Raw genomic sequence first — 21484 nt, forward strand, 5'->3', positions numbered from 1 at the left:
TTAGGGCATAAGCCAACCACTAACTTCCTTTTTGGGCAAATTATTCCTTGGTTGTTTGTTTTAGAAGTTGTGCCTTTCCCTCAAGCATCTGGTGCTTACCTCTCTTGGAGAGAGGATGCCAGACTAGATAGACAGATCATGGCTTCTTTCTGGTATGGCAATTACTGCATTCCACCCTGGAAGGGGGAGAACACACTGAGGAAAGCAGGGAATGTTAGATGGCAAGTTCCAGAAACACACAGCTCCATTAAATAGCTTTTCCTCTCCAACTGGCCCTGCACTCTCACGACAGCACTACACTGGAAGCACACAGCAACAGGGCATGGCCCTTTATGTCTTCAGAGAGTTCTGTGTGCAGGGTTCAGCTCTCATCCTGGTCTTCATGCATACAAGAAGCAGGATGTTCTCATATACGTAAATGTTTTACTAAACAAGGGGCCAGAGCAAAACTGGTCTGCAGCCCAAGTTAATATAGAATGTAACATTTTAAAAAACGGACCTCACTAGACACTATTGTGCCTCCACATCAGGCTAGATCACTCACTGTTCTGTATAATTTGTGCTAAAAAGAGTCCATCAGAGTTTACCTACGAAACCTATTCTGTGCAACCTCTGAGTAAGCCATCACATTTCCAGTAAAATAGTATAATAAATGCTTGTATCAGGCTATAACTAGAGGCTTGAGATAGCATATATACTTGAAATGGGCATTTTGCAAGGTCCATTCTTCCTAGAATGTGTATGAGCCAGAAGGCTCCCAAGTCCCTCAAGACAACTGTAGTCTGGGAAAACTTAGACCCACCATTCTGACAGAGAGACAATAATTCTCTCTGTCGATTTTGGCTTTCTGTCAGTTTAACCTTCAAATCCAGGTCTCTCAAACTGTGTGTTAGCAAGAATTGCTGATAGATGTCTATGCAGATTAGCTGCCCAAGCACTATCTCACTTGTAACCTACTTCATGGATAGTCTTCTTGAAAGCAGCAGCAGCTGTTGCTGCTGATGCTGCATTTATCAACTGGAGCCCTCATTTCTTCACTGCCAATCTGCTGCACAGAAGGCAGAGCTAAACAGACAAGACACAAATAGCCAACAGGGAAGACCTTGCCACACTAAATAACAACAACAAAAAAAAAAAAACAGGAAGCCCAAAGCCTACACCTACCTATTGAATTTATGCTGGTTTTTAGAAGCAGCAGAAGAGTGTGGTTAAGGTACAGATGAATGACTTACCTAAGTTTAGACAAGTGTTATCTAAATAATGCTATTTTAGCTTACTAAAATAACAAATACGAGAATTGATTTAATAACTTAATGTTGGCTTTGGACAGTAGAGGTCTGCATCAGTGGACCAAAATGCTAATTCTATAATCTTATCGAATCACTGTATAATAATAGAGCTTTTCTATGTATTGATAGAATGGGGTTTGGCTCTGCATCAGAAAATAATCCCTGAAAGACAGAAGAGATACTGTTTAGCAGGAACTTTTCATGACTGGCTGCATAGTTGTTATTTTCTTTCCTTTTCAAAATATTACTCAGTATCATCTTAAGGTATCACATGACAAGAAATTTCTTTTAATAATCTTTTATTTTGTGTTATTTAAACTCTCTTTATGTTTCTGAGAGGTGGTCAATACAGTACTCCGTAAGACTTAATTAAGAGGGAAGTAACTACTGGTGCATATGCAAATCTGTTCATTATAAGCCTCCATGAAAGTTTTTTTTCATCAAAGTACAAGCAAAATAACTTACTGATTTTAATTGGCAAGTACTTTGTATTCATATGGTATCTTTCATCTACAGACTTCAAAGTATCTGACAGGAGGCAGGCAGTTGCTTCTCCATCAGTCCAAGGAAGAAGCCAAAGGACAAACTGGCAAGGTCTCCAGGACAAGGTAAAACCATTAGCAGAAATCTAAATTAACTGATTCTCAGACCTTAAAAATAAACTGCATGGCTGGCAGTACAAGTTACCTTTGCACCAGAGGGCAAAAATACCACTCACCCACACCAAGGATTCTTTAAGAATTTAAATCACATTCATTGGAAACTAAATAAACATGGAACAAAGTACTCTTCTCTAAACAGAGAAAGGATGAAGATCTGAAACCATTCCAAATCTTAAGCTCTGTAGTGCATCAAGAAGAACTCCTTGAATGAGCCTGCGAAAGCACAGATCGTCATTCATGAGGAGAGGAATGGAAATCCTGCTTCATAACGTAGCAAGTGTTTAAATAAATTTGTTCAGATGAAGATCTCTCCTCTCAGGAGGAAATATAAAACTATAAGAAAGGTCATGGAAATCATTTCAAAACTGGCATGTTAAGAGAGCTTTGTTCCAACCCTTTACCATGTTCTTGTAATTGAAGAAATGCTGACTGAATAGAGCACTCAATTGGTCAGCAGAAATTCCTTTTAAGCATGAATATAGAAGGAAAAAAAATCCCTGGACAGTGCTGTTTTAAAAGAAACTCATGGATTCCTGTAAGTTTCAAAACAAACAAACAAACAAAATTGATGCTGAGGCAATCTCTGGAGTAAGCAGTCTTTTAACATTTAGACTGCAAAAGAAATATTTTAAAATACACTCCTTAGATATGAGAACTCCCATGGCCTACAGAGGTGAATAATATTAGAGGCTAGTAAAGTTTATTTTTCTTGAAGTTTTCACTTCAAATAAAGCTTTGTTTTAAAATATATAAGGGCAACTGTTAGTGCATTGAGGTCCTGGTTATTAGCCAGCTAGAGCCTATGAATTATGTTTAGTGAGAAGTTTATTGGCTCAGTAAACACCATTCCAGTTCCCCTCACCCCTGAACTGTGGAAGCCAAATCAAGAGATATTCAATGCCATGTTACTGCTAGAACCAGAGCAGCCATTATCTGATTACAAGCATTTTATTTTTTGTGAAAAATTTGCTATTGCATCATTTAATTCAAGGAGGTCTTTAAATTTACTAAGGCAACACACAGAAAGTAAGTAACTGTTTGCTCCTGCTTACCACCATCTGGAGCAGGAATATTTGTTTCTGTCTCATCACTTTCTTAGTGCAGGCACTACAATAAATGCAATCCCTCAAATGCTTGGTAAGACAGGAGTCTGGCAGGAATTTCAAACTAACAAGATTAGAGTAGACAACCACAAGACCTTTCTGAAAAGCCATCCTATGGACCCAGGGCTGAGTATGGGTTGGTAAGAAGTTATTCATTTAATCTCGATATAACTTTGTCTCAAGGGAGACACACAAAAAGTGGATCTATGCTGTGCAAGTGAATGATGTTGCTTTTTGTAAGATAAACAGTCCAGAACAGCTTACAACATCACACCTTAATCAGAAGGCTGGCTGCAGCTGAGGTAAGATGCACGTGCAAGCCCAAAAGCCCAGAATTAGGGCAGACTCGTATGACATTAGCACCGTCTTGTTTCACCCTTTTTGTGGGGAGCACCAGGGAACCAAAACAGAAGGCAAGCATCCCCAGAATTAGCAAGTCTGACAGGTAGCTGCATAAAACCAGAGGCAGCTTCTGTTTGCATGGCTGTCATTGTCCTGGGCACAAAGCTGTCTTATCTGGTTACCTTCCACTGCCATGAGCTAAAGACATGCATATTGAGAGTAAGCAGTGATTAGTCAGTGTGCAGTAACTTGCTAGTGTGCTTGTTGTTCCAGTTCCCTGGAGTACCTAACATATACCATAAGACTACACAGGGATTGTGTCAGTCCTTGAGGCAAGGAAAGTTAATTTAGTTGGAATAATAAGGATGGAAAAGAGAGTGCTATGATAACAGTAGCCTGTTCTGGTAGCAAAGTAAACTGGAATACAAGGAATTTAGGTTCTCTTCCTAGTCCTTTCCATCTCTCACACAACCTTGGCTTTTTAATGCAACTCTTCACGGCTCTGCTTCCTTTCTCATTTTTTGCCTATCCTGTCCTCTTTCAGGGAAGAGATGGTATTGCACAGCACCTAGTGAAAGCTTTGCAGTCCCTAAACTGAACAGCGCTTTTGTATAAAGTTTTTGTTATAGACCAGTTTTATGTGTACCACTAACTACAAAATCTCATATTCTTACATAAATGGTTCTTCTGATGCCCTGAGAATCATAATGCCAAAATCTGTCCATCTGAGAAGGAAGGACCTGTGCAATATATTTAATACATCTTTGATGTCCAGGCAATCTCACAAGGACATGCCAAGGCCATATTATCACATCCATAATGAAGCACCTCTAGGGAGAAGGCACAGTTAAAATCTTTCTACCCCAGTGGTGGTGAAAGACAAGATACCCTTCTCTTTAAACTTAACCCTCTCCCTTCCAAAGAATGCCTGGAATTTCTACTATTTTCCAGCAGAGACTGGAAGGCAAAGACTTGGCATAGAGCAAGACAGATAAGAGCAGTTGCCTTCATAGATTTTAACTCCACCTAATTGCTTAGGGCATGTGATGTTTAGAGAAAAAAACATAGACATCTGTCAGAGAGACTTCAAATCACTAGTATAATTTCAAGGAAACAATGTCTAGTTTACATGTGGCTGCAGTATATAAAACACATCTGTAAAAACTATAGTATAATTCAACTGGTGCAGGTTTAATTTCCAACGCAATGATACTGTTTTCCCTCTCAAAGACTGCCATTTAGGATCACTAAAATGTTGAATAAAGTCTTAGCTGTCTTCTGAGACACATGGTTAAGGTTTATTGCTATTGGAAGCCTCTCTAAGCAAGACACATTTAAACACCATGTTTTGCAAAAGCGCTTATATTATCTTGCGTGGTAAATTCAAGTCCTTTTACCAGTTTAAAAGTTGGGTTGGGACAGTTTGCTTACATTTGGAGTTCTTTTCCAAAACTAATGCTATGTGGGATTGAGTTGTAGATATAAGACAACTGGAGAAACTGCTATTATCTGCTTTGCATCGCGCACGTACCAGCTATAGTTTTCCTCCTAAGCTTTGTTCACATGTACAACCCACTTCTACACCAGTTGCACATTCAGCATGCTAACTATATTATTCTTGGCCATCCTGTTAAACTCCCAGTATAAGTTAAATGCACAGTAGATGTGACCGAGATGGATTCCCAACAGTTTCTAGATGGCTACAGATGATAGTTGGGCAAGGGTGGAAATTTAGATATGTAGTCATGAAGCTGAGAGCTTTTCTATTCAAATAGGGTGTTGGCTGGTACTATCTCTGTCACTTATCTGGTGAAACTAGATTACCAAAATGTACTGTGCTTAGGGCTACATCAGACTGTCACTTGGAAGTTCCAGTTAATATTACATACAGCTGCCAGATTGCTTAGCTAAATTTCACACCGAGATCACACGGAACAACTGTGATGTTGATGTACTGTTTGTTTCACATTGCCATTCAAGGAGATATATTTGCATTATTAATACCTTGTATGACTTGAGTGATGGCTATTTCAGAGACTGTGTATTTCACTCTATACTGACAGGCAGCTGTTAGCAGTATCCTAACCCTGCAGTGGACAATTTTAAGTCTCTCTGATCTGCAAGTTTGGGTGGCGCAATATCTGCTTAGGATTCTCACACAGAGCTAGGACACAGCATAAATTATTTTGTGCCTCTTGAAAGAAGAGAGAAAGAAAGGAAGAAAAAATTAATCCCGAAAGCATAACAGAAATTTGTGGAAAGCTAAGCTTATTGACAGAACTGACCTGCAAGGAGCAGAACATTAACAAAGAATGATGATCTTTAGTTAGATCTCAGAGTGTTCCTCTAGGCACATAATATCATGTTTTCTTAATGCAAGCCACTTAGGAGCAACAATCAGTGAAATAAATTAAGTACAGTAAAAATACTGGGTTTAGGATAAAAATGTGGTTCCTACCTATAGGCTTGTAAGGAAAACTCAGCACTTCTCATAGGTAAATTCTGAATTTTCATCCCCTTGTTCACAAGCCAGGCAGAATAAAAATATCCACCTACATTAAACCAAAGGGAGCCACTCGTAACCCAGACACAACCGCAATAGAATTCTTGACAGTCACTGGCTTAATAGAACACTGCTTTGTGGTTATACCCACCGCTAGGATTTCACATTGCAAGTTCTAGCACACATAATTTATTCCAGGCCATACATCAAGTATGGTTATTAAAATTTAGGATGGCATTTGAGATTGAAACTTTCTTTTGCAGGGTGTATAGAAGGAACACAGTCGGGACTGTGGATGCATGAGTATATGAGTACATAAACACAAACTTGTAGCCATCACCGAAGAGAAACAGTTAGTCTTTAAGAAGGGAAAAAAAGTTGTAAAAATAATCAATTCCATTAAACAGCTCCATAAATCAATTCCACAAAAATCAATGGGTAGCTACATCTATGAAGTGCCAGGTACCTCCCACACATCAGGTGCAACTGCCCGTGACAGCGGCCCTGCAGCAGCCCTGTCTGCTGGGGATTCAGACAGGGCTGGAGCAAGAGCCCCTCATTGCCCATGCTTCTCTACTGCACTCTGTCCCCTCCCGAAGGGAAGCTGTCTTATGTATAGACATAGAAGAGGTGGCAGAGGGACTGCCCCATTTGGGATGTAAGGCCCAACAACCACCAGCACACAGTAAGTGGCATACTGGCTAAACAAATTACTTCTTTTAAGTATCAGTCTTGACTGTTCAGTGACTCCCCAGTGAGTGTGCCATGCCACTGTCCTCTCACTTTCAAAGTGTAGTTTGGTTCCATTTTCAAATTTATAGGCAGTGTGTGCCCCTGCAATGACTGGAGAAACCCTTGGGGCTTTCATTTTGCACTGGCAGCTCCCAGATGACTTTAGAAACAAACCCCCTGAGGCCATGTGGCAGAGAAGGCATGAAGGCACAGAATATTCTGGCTTTGTTAAAACTTGCAGAAAAATGCATGTCCTCTGTCTTCCCTTCAAGTGTTCCACGTGTGCTGTCATGTCTCTGGGCCTGTTATAGACACACACTATTTAAGAAATTCAGGCATAGCATTTTAGCAACAGAAAAGCTTGATGAGTTGGCATCTGCTACTCAGCACTAAGTACTAGAACCTATTTTTTCCTGTTGTAGCTGAACACCAAGCATAAATGAATTCAGTTATTCCACACAGCGACATTTGTGTCTGGTATTATTCTCCAATATTTATATTAGAGAAAGAGTGCACATGTGGGCATACAATAAGTAATAATGTAGTGAGAAGAGTTGGTGCTATCCGTGGCAGGAAATGAGACTGCATGACTTTTCTCCATCTTTGTGACCCAACTGCAGCAGAGACTAATCTCATCTGCACATTGCATCTTGGCTGTTGAGCCTGATCTTAGCAATGAGCACTCTTAACCTACTCATTTCAGTAGGATTTAGAGTATTTGGTATCAAACCCTCCATTAGTCACAAGTTCCCCTCAGACATAAGGGCATGTAGTCCTGGAGAAAAAGACTTTGACATAGGCTGGAGGTTCGATGCTGAGAACAAGCAGGAGTTGTACAAGCAGAAGCTTCAGTCTAACCACTGGTATCTAGCAAGACAAAGCAGCAACACATCCAAGTTCATCACTTCTAAAATTTTCCTTAGAACTTTATCATATGACTCTTCTGCTCCAGAATCAAACATTGAAAAGTACACTGAAGGAAACAGAAGAACACATTCAACAGAATTGCCAGAAGATTTTCCTGCATGTCACAGAATCACAGAATTGTAGGGGTTGGATCATGTAGTCCAACCTCCCTGCTAAAACAAGTTCTCGACAGTAGGTTACATAGGAAGGCATCTGGGTGGGTTCTGAATATGTCCAGAGAAGGATACTCCACCACCTCTCTGGGCAGCTTGTTCCAGTGTCCTGTAACCCTCACAGTTAAGAAGATTTTTCTTATGTTCAGATGGAACTTCCTGCATTCGAGTTTGTGCCCATTGCTCCTTGTCCTGTCGCTGGGAACCACTGAAAAGAGCATGACCCCATCCTCCTGACCCCTTCCCTTTAGATATTTATAAGTATTGATCAGACCCTCCCTTGGTCTTTTCTTCTCCAGGCTGAACAGTCCCAGGTCTCAGCCTTTCCTCATATGGGAGATACTCCAGGCCCCCAGTCATCTCTGTGACCCTCTGCTGGACTCCGAAAGTTCCCCGTCTTTCTTGAACTGAGGAGCCCAGAACTGGACACAGTATTCTGGCTGTGGCCTCACCAGGGCACAGCAGAGGGAGAGGATCACCTCCCTTGACCTGCTGGCCATGCTCTTCTTGACGTGCCCCAGGATACCACTGGCCTTCTTGGCACACTGCTAGCTCATGGTTAACCTGTTGTCCACCTGGTCACCCACGTCCTTTTCCACAGAGTTCACAGTAGATGTTCTTCACTTTCTATCTCTCTAAAAGCGTCTACAGTGATGCTTTCTTATTTACTGAGATCTCAGTTTGGTACAGTTTAGGAAAAAATAATTGTCCCAAGTTTCCTGCAAGTGTTGTAATAGACAGATGTTTGCAGAGTTTTTGGACACAGATCACATTCTAAAGGGAGTCTTTGTACATGAACAGATGCTACATCAGCACTCGCATGGATGTAGCTTGAGTCTATTTTGGTGACTATGAATTTCTGGAGTAGCTTCAAGCAAGGAGATGTCCTTCATAAATATAACAGCCCAGAACCTGGTGCAAAGTCTGTATGGAAAGAGATAGAGAAAACCGGTAGGAATGGGCATGCACCAGAGAATTAACTGATTACAGTGATAGGCAAATATGTAGAAATGGTGGAATAAAGCAAGTATGTGCACAACTGAGAATTCTCAAGGAAGTAAAGAATCCAGCAAGTTATAAAACCAAAGCATAAATTGAAGTAAGCAGGCTCTATGGACTAAGAGTTGAAGCCAGGACTGGGATCTAAAGCATCAGCTTGCATTTAAAGACCATCATGGTTAGCCATACACGAATTGCAAAATAGATAAACAATATGGGTGGAAATAAGATTAGTCTAGGGAAATAGAGGAAGGATTGTAAGGAATTTTATTATCAAAATCCTGCTCCTCAATTCTTCTATACTCAAGGAAAAAGAAAAAAAAAAAACATCTTAAACCCTTTTTCCTGCCTCTATGGGGCTAAAAAGTTAACACCATATTTCATAGCAGTTTACATGAAACAGGATTGCTGTGCTGACTTGTTCTTAAAGAGAAAATGCATTCTAAAATCTCGACTGGGAAGGAGGTAATTTTTTTTTTCTACCAAATCCTCTAACAAGAAGCTGAAGGATGATTCCTCTGTAAGACTGGGGGGATGAAGAGAATGTAAAAGCTTGTTGCCCTCAGTAGGTCTGATGTACTCTCCCACTTGGATTTTTTTGTTCAGTCATTTACTGTAGAGATCAACTTCCTATGAATAATCGTCCTTCCCTACTCATATGAAGCATTTACTCTACCTCCAGAGAAACCAAAAGAAAAGCTTGGTTTATTCCTTAAACATTAAGCTTTTTAAATAAGCCAGAATAGGCTTTACAAAGAAGATCTAAAGAATAACTTCTTAATGCTAGCTAACAAACTGCTTCGGTACAAAAGGGAAGATTCAAACCCCTATGCAAGCCAGCATCCCAGCCACCAGCTTTCTCTGGCACGGGAGTACCAGAGTCTGTCTGGGACTTTCACACGGGGAGCACCGAGGCCATGAGCTCGTGACACACATCCCACTAGACTCATAAGGTCTTGCTCATTTTCTCTTTGAGAACTCTGACCTCACAGCAAGTGAATCTGAGAAGAAAATACATTAATCAGGCATTCACTCAGTCAAGGTTTTTAACCCACGGATCTGAATCAGCTCTCTCACCTCCCACTTCTTTCCAGATATAATTAGTCAGTATCTGCCCTTGCAGCTCGCCTGCTGCCTGGGAGGTGGTGTGGGGAACACGGAATGAACAGCCACAGCCCCCTTGCCCAACGTCACATGCTGTCCTGCTGCCTGTTTTCCTAAGGCTGCAGAACAGTGGAAACAGCTTCCGGAACACAACCTTGCAGAAGCAGACATCCCCTCATTACAGGTGGGAAGGGAAGGGAAGGAGCGGAGAGCAGCTCCTCATGCAGCCTCCTTCTTCCCTGAAGCAGCCCAGGCAGGTTCAGGCCTATCCCAGCCACACCTCTCCCCATTTAGACCCAAGCCGTGCCAGCTCCACACACCTGTTGGAGGCTTCCCCACATTTTAAAGGAATCCCCAGAAGGAGATTTGCAGGTGCTCCACTCCCTTCAAATTGTTCAGGCAACAAATCAACTTCGGGAGGTGGATCCGTAGTACTCAGTGTGGCCCTCTGACCTTTTCCAAAATGTTCTCAGCCCATCAGGCTGACAGAACTGAACATGATAGTCACCCATTTTCAAAGAAGCATGTGCTTTTTTAACTGAGTTAGGTTTTGGTTTTTCGTTTGATTTTTTTTCTTTTTTTTTTCCCTGGAGAAACTTTGCAAAGGCATCACTAGCATACCTACAGGAGTTCTGCAATTCTAGATTATGGGCGATTAAGAATATCAACAAATAAGCAGGCATACAAGTCAGGGTTGGAAGCAGGCTTTTACCTATCACCATCCTCACCAGGCGCTTGAAAAATAAATAACCCCCCCAAGCAGTTCTACTTTACCCAGCAGCTATAAGGCTCTAGCCCTGTGCCTCAGGCTGAGTTGTGCAAGCTCTTACTGCAGCAGTCACGTTGGGTTCAAGCAAAGTGCCTAAGTAAGCATTTGCAGAATCTGACTCCCACCCACCCAGTCAGTTATCTGTACGGCACCTATTTGTGCCTTGTATTGCGAGCTTCTTAGCTGGGGACGTGGTCTGGAAGTGTATTGTCAGCTGCAATGTGCTTTATCTTCATTAAATCTAATTTTTGGTGCCAAGTGTAGCATTACCTTTACAATTACATCTATTAGAGGAAGTTTTCCCTTAGGATCTGATCTGACCAACAACCACTTTGCACTGCGTATTATTTTATTTGAAAACCACCATATTCATATTACTTCTCCACTTCTTTAATTTCAAGTATTTTGTTGAAAAATTATAACTCAATTATGGAAATCCTACACCTCGGCACTACAGTGACTTCCTTTCAGATGCTTACATCTTTTCTTCCTTGAAAAATTTAAAAGAAAACTGGGAACCAAAACCAAAATAAAAGCAACAAACATGGCCGACCCATCTCCAGTAGTGTGAGGTGAGCAGGGCCAGATTGCCATCCCTGGGCCTCTGGGAATGTTCCTGCTGGGCACCCTAATGGAGACAAGGCAGAGGGGTAGGACAGCAGCATAGCACAGCATGGAGTGGTTCATATGGAAAAAAAATCTGTAACTTCCCCTGAAGCCCTGCATCCTGCATGTCACAAAGGACAGCTGCTACCTTCTCAGTCAGAAAAACGTGACCCCAGCCAGTCAGTCTGCAGACCTAATGCTGGCAGATAGCCTCCCATGCACCACTTTTGATGGTCACAGCTATTGTGACGAAGCAGCTCCCTGACCATCTTGGAAAGGGCCATGTTGGTTTGGCCCCAGTAAGGCTCAGGGTAAGTGTTGGGTGGGTTTTTTTTGTGTGTGTATGGTTTTTGTTTTGTTTTTTTTAAACACACAGCTTTGGTTTGCTTGTTTGTTTTTGTTTTTTGCTTTTTGATGAGGATGCAACCCAAGCTACATAGAGGTAGCACAGGTCCATGTGTAACCACAGAGGAAGCGAGCACAAATAGGCAAATATTCTGAATAATGTCAGAGTAGACACACATGGAAACGTGCTTGGACTCACCTGGACTCTTTTTCCTTTTTCTTGTCCAATCAGTTCAGGGCTGGGGAACATCCCAAGCCTCTGGTGTATGGTATTAGATGCTCTGGATATTAGGTATAAAACTACTGATAAGTCTCTTGAGATGGTACAGCTGGTGTCACATAGCCCATGTTCCATTTCAAGTGAACTTCCCAAAATTTGGAATGGAGCAAGATATTTTGTTTGTTCATTAGAAGCAAGAGAAACTGGGATGCTTTATCAGTCATTTGTGTTTACTGAGAGTGTGTCTACTTGTTTGGCCATGGGTATTGTTCTGCTAGGAAAGATGCAGCTCAATGCAGCTTTGAGAAAGTCATAAAAAAGGTATCAAAAAAGCTGGACATGTCATTGTTACGTGAAGATACCAGAGACTGAACTGTAGAGCACAGTTTACTAATTAGGTAAGCACTGTGAGATACTAGAGTGGAAAGGATCTTTTTGCTGATTAGGCAAGTATTTTAATTCCTTATTCCAATGATCCCTGTTCTGGCAGGATCCTTAAAATATATTTGCCTCCCGTGACTGTCTTCTGTTGTTAGTTATACACCATAGAGCTTTTAAATAACAGCATGGTTTAACAGCATACTGTTTTTCTGTGCTTTTTGTTCCACTTACAAGTCACTGAATGATTAGTGCAGCATTCAGTATGAAATCCTCCTGCACCATTAGCAGGGTAAAATATTAGACCATAGTGACTACTACAGTTATTCACTGTTTGTTAAACGCTGATGGAAATTCAGCCCGTCTTCAAACTGTCGTGCCTTTACACATAACAATGGAAAGGTACAAAGGGATGAGACTATTTTTCCAGAACCAAACAGCAAACCAGTGGCAAACATACTGAAGCCCTTGTTTTAGTCCTTGTAATACAGATCATCAGAATTAAGATAATGGTGAATAGTTCTCTCAATTACAGCCATCACTTAAAATTAACAACCAGAAACTGGAAGGTCTAGCAAAACTGGGACAAGACAGCTGCCTGCAGCTCCTAAAACGAAGCCCACACTTGGGGAAATACTGGAGACATTCCCTCTCTAGAGACACCACCCATAATAACAGGCCAACACCTCTGCATCTTGGAAGGGTATGCAGAACTGCATACATTAAGCTACTCTGAGTTCACTTATGAATACTGCCAGCTTGTAAACAGCAGAGTCAGTTTTGCTGCCAATATAATTTTTACCTCTAGCAAACGGAAGTGCTTTTCCAAGAATTTCCAGCACTGTGGCATCATGCTGTACACTGGCACTGCACCATGCAACTCAAGGAGGAAAGAAAAAAAAATAATAAAAGCTGCTGCTCAGCGCATCCTGAAAGTGATTATGTAGAGGGATTTATTTACTTCCAGGAAGAGACTGGTGGTGCAGAACAGACCTTTGAAAAAATACCAGTGTTAATTGCAGGGGAATGTTATAGCTGGCATGTTTTCATTTTTGTGACAATTTTGAAAGCATTGCTGGAAAAAGTACAGTGAGAAAGAGAAATGTAGCTTATTGGAAGGACTGGAGAGCTATCTTCTTTATTCTTTGTCCTCCATGGTTACCGCATAACACTATAGTATTACCCCTTTGGCAACTTTACTATTTTGAAGCTCAATTAGAATTAAGTGTAAGATGACAGCATTTACAGTCCCTAGTAAGGTCAGGGTCCAATCGTACAAACATTTAAATATGATGTGCATTTATAAGATAAATACACACAACAAACCAAGGACATTGTATCCTCCATTCTTTAAACATGAAGAAGACTTAAGTTGTTTAACTTCCTTTATGACCATAGCATGGAAAATTTAAATAAGTGATACAAACCGAACCCCAAGTTCCTTAGTCCACAGCTCACTCAGAAGAATTAAATGCATGCACACGTTCATCCACTGTTGTGTACAATTCATGCATACATGTTCAGTTCATAACAGTAAGTACTTAAAACAAATTTTCAGGGTAAAACATTTCCCAAGTCTTAAGCTACTTCACTTTTAAAGACTCTCAGCCAAATACCAGTTTGCTGCCATCTGTAGAACTACAAGACAGCTATCATTCTCATGCCAAAATTCCTTTTATTTAGCATTTTGGTACTTCAGTCCTGGCACACTTCTTTAACATTTTTTAGTGGATTCTCTGCCAGATACAACTTTGGTAGATACTTTTCCTACCTAGGACATCCATGTTTTTCTTTGAAGACTGAGCATGATCATGTCATTAATGTCACATTATCAAAGAGCATCTGAACTTCCAAGAAAATGGACTCAGAGCCTTTTTAAAGGACTTGAGAAGTTTGATGCAAAAAGCTCCACACAAGAACCATTCTGAATACATTATAAGGATGAACAGAAACTAAGAACAACAAAGCAATTCCCCCTTCCAGGGCTAGAGAAAAAAACATTAAGTAAAAACAGCATAAGTTCAAGTCTGGTATAATTTCAAACCTTCTCCTAAACAGCTCATGTTTAAAACAATGCCAGCTTTCTGCACACACACACACACACTGTGTTTCCTACTGAAGTCCAAACCTAAGCAGAGAAAGCCACTACTCTATTTTTTTTTTTTTTCATCAAATTCTGGTCACTTAAGCTTTTGCATCAGAACCTTCTTGCTGAGGGACAGAGAGGATGGTTTTGTTCAGCTGTAGTTCAATAACTTGTTCTTCCAGAGTGGAGGAAGCAAGTGAGATTTGGGAAAGGGTAGGAAAGCCAACTTCATTCCAAACTGAAACTAATTGTTAGAAACTAATAACTGCTAGTACTAAGTTCATAAAAAAAGCATAGCTAGAAAATAATAAATTTCCTTTTGTTCAAAGAAAATGTCATTTGTTTTGCATTTAAAATAGCTGATTAAGAACCACAGATTAAGTGAGATAAGGAGGAATCCTAGGAGGTCATCAAAAAGTATTTTGATTAAAAAAGCATTTTCCATATATTGTTTTTATTTAGCACATCAAAATACTCAGTTTTAGCATCAATTGAAATCAGTGCTATATGAGAAGTTGCTTGATACATTTATCAGAAACAGCACAGTAAAATAATTTTGCTTTTAGTTTGCATCTCAAGTCGTTACCTTGTCCTGTCTAACAGGAAAAATGCCAAATTTACTAATTTTATTTTAAGCTATATATCAACATGTTTTAATAGATACAAACCAGAAAGATCCTACCACACAGGCAAGCAAGCAGGCTTTAAAACAAGATTTCTTGTGGGCTAATTTCAATTCCTAGCTTAAACTGGCAACTCAAATTGTCAATTGTGTTCTGTTCTTTGTTGGACAGAGAAGACTTCCCAACTGTCAGACTGGCTGGTGGCATCTTGACAGCTATGGAATTGTAATAATTGGAGTCCTATATTACAGTGTCTCTTATGGGTCTCCTGGAAAACTGAATCCACACACTGAACACTTTCTTACACAACAGGAAGTGAGTTCACATTTAGGGGGAGGAAATCTGTTGTACACCCTTGTCATCTTAAGCCAGTTCTTGAATAAATGGGACTAGCCCAATATCAAGAACATATTGACACTGCTTGCCCTATGAGGCTTCTTTTCCAGTCATTGTCATGGCTCTCATTTCAAACCCATGACAAAAGACCGATTTGAAGATAATTTTATCTTGCATATTGTTTGGTTCAGCGAGGGAAGGGAGAGTATAGGGCAAACTGATATATTATTGAAAGCTACCCCTCTGCCTTTACCCAAGAGACTGAAGGACAGCTAAAGCCTCCGACCAGCACAATGAAGCAAAATGTTTTCTGCCTCCCATCCAAAACCTGAATGAGGACACCACTGGCATCTTTATTCATTCAGTAACTAAAACTGCAAGAACACGAAGTTACTGTTCTTAGTTCCAGCATAGATCTCTCAGGATGTTTTACAAAATAAGCAAGTATATCCCATTCTCAAGGCCATTTTTATCAGGAAAGCAGCCCCTGGTGACTGTTTTGAGCAGGAATCTCCTTGCACTTCTATGAACTCTCCATACTGTCTGCTGAAGATTGGGGCCTTTTGTATCCCTGCTTAGGTGTCTGTGCATGTTAAAGTGTGTTTTCTGGAGCAGAACTGAGCAGTTTTGTCCTTTCTACATTAGAAGGAAAGCCCATGCTGAAGGACATCCATTGCTGAAAACCATTCCCCACAGCATGCCCATTTCCAAATATCCTATTGAAGTTTCCAGTTTATAAGATCATTCTTTCACCCTTTCATACCCCATGCATGTAAGAAAACGTGATACAGTTCATATGTGATCCTGGATAGACTAGATTCCCCACCTCTTTCCATTAAATAAAATCAGTAATTAGAATCCATGTTCAGGATTTGTGATTAGAAGGATCACTCTCTGCCTTGCCCTGATCAGACAATACAGGCACTAGGAAAGCATGAGAGCTGTCATTTCAATAATGCAAAAACGCTGTTGCTTCCACTCCAGAACAGCTGACTTGAAGTGCATGCTAGGCTGTGCTTATTAACAAAATGAGAAATTTGATATATAGAAAGAAAACACTATGTGAGGATTAATCCTGGATTGCAGTGTGTGGCCAGCACTGGGCCGTCATCCAAACACAGATGCAGAACAAAACTTCTCCCACCTGTCAACAGAGGTACAGCTATTGCAATGTTGTAGTCTCCCTCTTACAGATACTGTAACAATCCCTTTTATATTAGCTTAAAATGCAGGATTGACCTCACCATTTTGTTTCTTCCTTGTTTCATGGGAGCCAGCACTGGAGGGTGAATTTTCTTTCCAGGAATTACTAACAAGACACATGAGTAACTTACAAGTTTGGACAGCTAGCTGGTAATACTTGTGCACTTCAAGGAAAGAAACCCAGCTTCAAATTGGCATTCTCTCGGAAGCTGGAGATGCTAACAAGAAAATTCAACTCTCAGGATCTTTTTTTTTTTTTTTTTTTTTTTTAAACATTGTTTCTGCTGCTTTTGAGAGGAGTAAGCATACTGCCATAGCTGATTAAAAAACAAAAACAAAAAACAAACAAAAAAAAACCACTAGACAAGCCAATACAGCTGCTTTGCCTTAGAGCTACAGCACAGCAGTCTGAAATAGCTATTGCAATACATTGTCCTTGCTCCTGAGACTACAGCAAGATAAAGACCTATTTAATCTGCTGTAGTGGTTTAATCACTGATGTTCAATCCACACCAAAGCAAAATAGAAGTCATCTTTATTTTTAAAAGATATCCGCTTGGTTATGGTTGGGTCGGGACTCCGTTGCTGCAATTCCACAGCTGAGCCCTGTTAATTTTTCTCCCAGTCCAGCAGGGTGGGTATGCCCGCTGATGCTGAAAGAGTCCTCCTTCCCACTGAGCTTTGCCTGTCACTGTACAGCAGATGTAGTGCCTATGTCACAGATGTGTTCTGTTCTCTTCCATTCTAAGAGCACATTTGCTGCTATAAGAAATGCCACTTTGTGGTAAAATTCTTCCACTGATACTGTCAGGAACTGCAGCTTTGTTCAAACACTTCATCCGTCTGAATTGTGCAGAGGACCAGAAGACTGGCTTTCTGTAGATGAAACATGACAACCTCGCCATACCAATACCTTCTGTCTTTCAAGCTATGATACATTCCTCAGCCTGAATTAGAAGGTTGAACACTGCGCTCAGCACACATAACACTTCTGATATGAAGGTAGATGTGCTTCAGTTTTCAAATATTATCTTGTTTCACTACATTTATCACCGAAGGTAACAGGAGCTCAAAAATAACCATGTGCTATACAAGGAATGCAGGGCATAGTTTATGTTTGACAGTTCTTAATTACTGTGGGCTGTAAAGATGCTGGAAATCATGAAGCCCAGTTGCAAGAACTACTGTTCACCTCAAGTTTTATACTGTGACCATAGATTTTGGGTTATAGTGGCTGTTTTAGAGAGTTTCAATGACACAACCAAACCAACTAGCATTGGGTTCTGTTCTAGTTGTTCTAAACAGTTAACCAGAAAAACTGGAAGATGTACGCTCCTAGAATAAGGCCTCCAACCTTCTCTTTCTCTTTCCCCCACCCCTTGTCATACATTGTCTTCTGCCAAACAATTTGGCACCGACACAACCATATGCAATCAGCTACGTCTTTATGCACTAAAGATTTAGAGCTCACACAGGTCCTTGGAAGAAGCCTTCCCCCCAAACATTGAAAAATCACCCCTTTTATGTATGTGCATCTCATCTGCATTTCACATAATTAGGAAGCATCATGTAAGAAAAACCTGGAGCGTCAGATTCTCCCATTCCTCCTGCTTGCACCCCTCCAGCCACGTGAGTCTGCCATGATTAAGTGATGCATTTTCAATGCGAAAGAACAAACCATTGATGTATGGCTCCCTTACCCGTGTTAGAGTGGAAAGTAACAAATGCAAGAGGCTGCTTATTCCTAATGCTGATCTCCTCCGGAGCTAAAATGATATGTCAGTAGCAGGTGGCAAGTTTGAAGAACCATCCCCTCCCCTCCTTTTTTTTTTTTTCTTCTCCCCCTAAATAAATATAACAAAGGGCACACAGAATTGACCTGATGGGTCAACCATCAAAAGTTAAACTGATTTAAATAATTAGACTTACAATGTCAGGCACCACTGCAAATAATTGCTCCCACTGCTTTTAGGATTAGATTGCTATTGAATAGGTGCAAAAAGGAAGCCACTTGCAGTTGTGGAAATAAGTCAATTTTCTTTTTATGTGTCATTTTCTCCGTGTATATTTCCTGTTAAATCCTAAGGAGCAATTTACAGCTTTCTCTTCAGAGCTGCTGTAGCACATACAATGGTTCTGAGTCATAAAAAAAATAGTAATAAGTCATCTTGAAATACTGATGTTTATACACTGTATTTATCAAGCACAGCGAACATCTGCTCATAGTTCTGACATTTTCCAATGAAAGTTACTATTGCGTATTGTTTTCCCCTTTAATTTGTGGAAAAACATGGAAGCCATTCAAATATAAACAGCATTCCACAATAAATTTAAACCAGCGTTGGTCAAAGGACGGTTTATTACCAGAATGCACTTTCGATGATCTTACTGCTCCCAGGTTTATTCTAACTACGCAACATCTAGGGAGATTTCGGTAGCTGCCTGCTTCGACGCTCGCTGCCATACATCATTCATTCATTTTATGGAGAGGCACACCCTCGCCCAGCTCGCGGCTATCGACCCCGAAGTCGCGCTCCTCCCGGCACATGGCACCGAGTTTGCGGCGGGTTCCGCAGGGCAGCGGGCACGGAGCGGCGGCGGGGCCGGGCGCAGCGCAGCTGGCGGCCGCGATAACGGGCAGCGGGGGGGACGTGCCGAGAGCCGCCCGCCCACCGCCGTGCCCGCTTCCACCTGGGCCGCGGCCAAGCAGAAGTCAATAATTCACTTCTCCCGCCCTATACAAAAGGGGCCGGGAGCAGGCAGGGGGCTGCGGGCACCGCGGCGCTCCCCGGGTCGCCCCCCACACCCTCCGACTTTGCTTTCCTTTTACGTGCAGGCAGACAGACAAAAAGCCGAGCTGGCACCGCCGGGAGATGCGGAGCGCGGCCGGGTACGCACCGCTCTTGCACACGGGACCGGGCAGCCCGCCCGGCTTTTGCACTACAGCGGTGCGCGCTTCGCAGCGATATTACCAGCTTGCGCATAGAGCACTCATTATTTTACATTTATACATGCGCATATACATATCTATATTTTTTTGTTTGTTTCTTGAGCGGGGCGGACGGCGCTGCTCCGGCATGGCGGGGTCGAGGCCATGCATTTCCTCCGGGGGCACAAAGCCGGGGGCAGGGTCCTGCCAGCCCCTTGCCGCGGGAGGATGCGCGCTGCCGCCTCCGAGCGCTGAGCCCAGACGGAGCTCTAACAAAAGCCGGAGAGCCGCGGCCGCAGGCAGGGCGAAAGGAGCTGGCTGCTCCGTCATCCCGAAGGGCCGAGGAGGGCAAGAGGGAGCCGGGGCAAAAGTTCACCGCGGTCCCCGTTGGGGTGCCCGGTGGGGCAGGGGCTGGCAGTGTGCCCGGGGGCTGCCGGCCTGGCTCGGCGCCTCTCAGCCCCGCGGAGGGACGGAGGAGGGGGAAGGAGGCGATGCGAGTCCCGGGAGCCACTTCCCTGCCCTCTCCTCCACAATACGGCCGGATCCCCGGCACAAACACGCCCCCCCGACACCCCGAGGCTCTGCTCCGACCCTTCGGAAGAAAAAAAATAGAAAAATTACGGCTCACTTGCAGACGGTGAATGGAGATGGAGAGACGGCTGCTCCGGGGCTGCCGCTCGCTCCCACGCCGGCCGGCCCCAGCGGGCAGCAGCTGCGGCCCCCGCCCCGAGCCCGGCACCGCGAGGAAGGGGCAGCGCACACCCGTGTGCGCGCACACACACACGCACACACAGAGAAATATCACGACAGGAGAGGGAAAGTTTCTAGCTGCTGCAGCCGAATAGCCCGCATTTGCGATCCCCAGACCCGCACGGTGGCAGAGGCGCCGCACGCACGCCCCGGCCCCAAAGCAACGGGGCAGCGCGAGGGGAAGGGGCCCCGGGGCACGGAAAGAGGGCGAGGGGAGAGCAAAAATACATATATCCCATTTTGTTTTCCCCGGGACCTGCCGCCGGTGCTGGGCTCGGCTACCGAAGGGCAGGAAGAGAGGGGCCACCACGGCGGCTCTCCCGAGCGGCCCCGTGAAGATGGGCAAATAAACAGGGCTGCAAATAAAGAGCGGGCAGAAGGGCTGGGCTGCAGCGAGCCCCGCAGCGCCCGAGCGGGACGCGCGGCCCATCGCCCCCCCCGCCCCGCGTTACCTTCTTAGTGCATCTGGAGCAGCGGCTCTGCTTCCCCTGCCCCTCTCCTCTCCCTCTCCTGTCCTCTCGGTTTATACCAGCCTGTTCCTCATCTCACAGCCTTCCTCCCAGCGCCATCTTGCAAGCTTGTGACGTTGGGAGCCGCTCACCCCTGACCCACATTTGAATAGAAGCCAAAATGAAAAAAAGAAGAGGAGAGAGAGAGAGGGGAGAGAGAGAAAGAGGGGGAAGAAGAAAAAGAAAGAACGGAATGAGGAGAGGCAGGGAAAGCAGCAAAGTAAGTGCTGTGCCAGTGTGGAACAGCATCGGCTCCCACTCCCTTGCCAGCTATTTAATAATAAGCAATTTCCTGCTTTTGCGATAAATGTTGCCGCTGTGGGAGCAGGCTATTCCCACCGACTGACACGGGCTCCCCCACCCCGAGCTGCCCCTTCCCTGTGCCCACACAGCCCAAGCACGACCACCGGCACCCAGCAGCCCCGCCGAGCTTTTGAGTGATGAAAAAGGCATTTGTGAAGATTATCTCCCCCATCACTGATGAGGTCTCGAGTGCATGTTAAGGGGCATCGTATAGATTATAACTTGTACATATATTGGAATCTTAAATGAGCCTCATACACAAATTAAGAAAACACGTTGGTGTATAATGCAATTTGCATATTGGCTTTTTATCACTCTTGTCTGTTTGTTAAGGACTGACTGCGCTTTGTGCCATCCATGGCACAGGTGAAGACATGGCCTTTACATTTGTGGAATCAGTGCGAATCTGAAGTTTTGTTTTGACTTTTTTTAATGCACCTATTAGGACTATGTTGAGGGGAAACGCTATTTGAATTTTGTGTCCCTCCTTCTGCAAAGACATTCATTTAAGCACTTTAAGCACTTCAGTAATCACACTGAGCAAGCAGGGGCTATTCAGATGCCCGCACGAATCATGTGCAGAGCTTGCCAGACCAAGCTGCTGTTTGGTAAAA

General features: G+C 43.0%; 1 protein-coding gene and 1 long non-coding RNA gene across 4 annotated transcripts in view; one reads left to right on the forward strand and one right to left on the reverse strand.

Moving 5' to 3' along the window:
- LOC116217261 (uncharacterized) overlaps positions 1–4236 on the forward strand; it is an 80147-nt gene extending 75911 nt beyond the window's left edge. Inside the window, exon 5 of the long non-coding RNA XR_014887027.1 lies at positions 1806–4236. This is a non-coding gene — a long non-coding RNA (uncharacterized LOC116217261). The remainder of the gene's footprint in view (positions 1–1805) is intronic.
- HIC2 (HIC ZBTB transcriptional repressor 2) overlaps positions 1–20815 on the reverse strand; it is a 76853-nt gene extending 56038 nt beyond the window's left edge. For 2 of the 3 annotated variants that reach the window (XM_010719954.4, XM_010719955.4), the window contains exon 1: positions 20511–20812. The gene's annotated coding sequence lies outside the window, so the exon portion shown is untranslated. Of the gene's footprint in view, positions 1–20510 lie in introns of all 3 variants that reach the window. The other variant, XM_019620950.3, reaches the window with a different exon arrangement.
- Positions 20816–21484: the final 669 nt, after the last annotated feature.

The sequence above is a fragment of the Meleagris gallopavo genome, chromosome 17 (genome assembly GCF_905368555.1).
Source record: "Meleagris gallopavo chromosome 17, MGAL_WU_HG_1.1, whole genome shotgun sequence".
NCBI classification, from domain to species: domain Eukaryota; kingdom Metazoa; phylum Chordata; class Aves; order Galliformes; family Phasianidae; genus Meleagris; species Meleagris gallopavo.